This window comes from Pogona vitticeps, chromosome 2 (genome assembly GCF_051106095.1).
Source record: "Pogona vitticeps strain Pit_001003342236 chromosome 2, PviZW2.1, whole genome shotgun sequence".
In the NCBI taxonomy this organism is placed as follows: domain Eukaryota; kingdom Metazoa; phylum Chordata; class Lepidosauria; order Squamata; family Agamidae; genus Pogona; species Pogona vitticeps.
Window position 1 is genome coordinate 29,072,388 of NC_135784.1, and position 2,964 is coordinate 29,075,351.

Here is a 2,964-nt window from a genome sequence, read left to right on the forward strand (position 1 = left end):
CCATCAAGCTCTCAGTGGGCCAGTCACTCTCATGAAGCCTTAGCTTCTTCACAAGGTTGTTGTGATGATAAAACCAGAGCGATTTCCCTCAACCTGGGACCCCTTGTAAGTTTTGGACTTAAGAATCTCATCAGCTGAAGACACCAAAGAAACACTGAGGGTTACATCCAAACCCACCAATCTAGAGAAGGCTAGAACATGGGCCATCTCCATTTATTTATTTATTTATTTATTTATTTATTTATTTATTTATTTATTTATTTATTTATTTATTTATTTATTTATTTAATTAATTAATTAATTAATTAATTAATTAATTAATTAATTAATTAATTAATTAATTAATTATATTTTATTATATTATATTATATTTTATTTTATTTTATTTTATTTTATTTCTATCCCGCCTATCTGGTCATACTAGACCACTCTAGGCGGCTTACAATCGGAGCAACAATAAAATTATTAAAAACATTACAAATAGACAAAAATAGAAATCAAAGAATATAAAAGAAAAATCGTCAGGGATTATCTGTTGGGAAAGCCTGCCTATACATCAGTGTTTTCAATTGTTTCTTAAAAATGCCCAGCGAGGGAGCCGCGCAAATCTCAGGAGGTAAGTTGTTCCAGAGGCGAGGAGCCACCGCCGAGAAGGCCCGATTTCTAGTCTTTTCCTTCCGGGCCTCTCTCGGCGTCAGGCTCCTCAGCCTCACCTCCTGGCTTGCACGGGTGACACGGGTAGATCATGTGGCATTGAGGTTGCTGGAAACAGGGTGGGACACAAAATTTAGAAAAAAAAACAATGCAGCTCAACAAGGCATAATAGGATGAATGTAATACAATACTAGTTCTAGCTAGCTATACTTACCAAAATGAATGGGGCTTTTACTGCTACTTACAACTCCCACTTCAATGGGACAACTCTGGTTTGGAGCAAAATGGAAATTAGTCCACTGTACCCAGCATTTTATTCTTAATGTTTATTTACTAAATTCTTTTTCATGCTGCAAAACATCCCCAGCCAGTCATACATTTTGAGTTTAATCTGCCTCACATGATTGTTGTGAGGATTCAAACTGCTGCCCCATTATATACTTTTCTGAGTTCTTTGTAGAAGTAGTAAAATATAAAATGTGAGGTACCAGCATTCAGACTAGTTTACAGATCACATCCATGCCCGGTAACAGTTTTCTTAATCTTAGATAATTTGGGGCAATGTGTATTACTCAATAGTAAAGGTAAAATATTCTGTATATGTTCGGATGCGCCCTGCTTTTTATCTGAGGCTAACTTCACTTCTATGAATAATATTTAAGGCTCCAACAGTCCTCCCGGCTGGGTATTCCTTGGTGTCGAGACAGTGGGATGATATGCCCATTTTCTGGGAGTAAGGGCTTCAACTCTTGAGCAAACATTAGTTTGGATGGCTTCTCAACAGCAGTTCAAATGTTTCCACACAGGAATCTATTCATTTCATGAACTCTGTTCATTAATTTAATCTTTCACCTCAGATATTGAACTTATTAAAATGATTACAGCATTTTGTTTCATAATTTTTATTTGTAAACAGAACTGTATTTGTTTGGGCATGGTAATATTGAGTTATTTGGGGCCTCCTTTGGGAATGAAAAACAGCATACAGACATTGAATGGTTGAACAAAGGAGGAAAATGACATAAAATGGAGGACACAATTCCTGTACCTTTAACAACTGCTTGAAAGGAAAGAGGTCCTGTCTTCCATTTCATGTGCCCTAATTAACTGTGATCACAGGCAATTAAAAAAAATTGCAAAGGGGTAAGTCTGCCATTCTTTACATACTTACAGCTCCCCGTGCTGAATGGGCGTTACTTTTGAGTAGTCAGCACAAGCTTGTGTTGAAAAGCTGTAGTCTTAGGCATTTTGAATAAGATAAGTGTTGCCATGATGGGACAACATTGATCTGCATGGAGGAAAGGCTGAATAGAAATATAACAAATACATATTTTATATAGAGATCTTTTGATTTAAAATGGGATCTAAATATTTAATAAAAAATAAATATTTAAAGGATCTCAATATAGTATTTTCTTTTGAAGACTAAGTACCTACTCCTTTCCAAATCAAACAAACAAAAAAACTCAGGTATCTGGGCATTTGTTCACCTCTGTAGGTGCCACACTATCCTCTCACACACAATTGTTGCCTTCATTTATGTTTCCCTCCAACATGGGTATCTGGGCCTGCAACAACCGAATGACAGGCAGACACCCAACAGATGCAGCTTGTTTCCACAGAACAAGGGTGTAGCCTGGTGGGAAGATTTGTTTTTCCAGCACCTGCTGGTTACACAGCTGTTGATAGAGCTGGGGGGGGGGAGGAAGAAAAAAAAATAAAGGTGTCAAATTTTGGTTCCAGAAAACCCCAAAAATGATGACATTAGTGAGACAAGCAGATGAGAGGCACTTGATCCTTAATAATCCAATGTCACATATCCCATTTTAGGCGGGAAACCAACATTTCAGTCCTTTCTGAACCCCCACAGGAGCCACCCCTTTCCTCTTCCAAGAACCCCAAAATGTGTGGTTAGGAAAGATCTCCCCCCCCCCTCCTTTATCCTTGGGGGAACCAGGCCCCTCTTTGGAGTTTTCTGATCTCCTCCCCCATTTCCCCTTGGCTTTGAAGCCCCCCTTTATCCCTGGCCCAAACCCTCTCCCCCCCCCCCCATGCAGCCATCACACATCGCATCTCCAGCCTTCTTTCCCTTCCCTCGGGGTAGGTCTGCCAGGGGATCGTATGGGGCTGACAAAAGGCGGCTGTGGGCCGGAGCCTTGGTTCCTGCTGAGCTTGATGGGGGCAATGGCTTTGGTGGGTGGGGTGGGGGTGGGGACTCTGAGCCTTCATTACAAACTCCACCTGGGTTGCATCTGAGGAGCTTTGATGGGAAGAACTGGGGGGGGGGAGAGAAAGAGGAGGGGGAAAGGA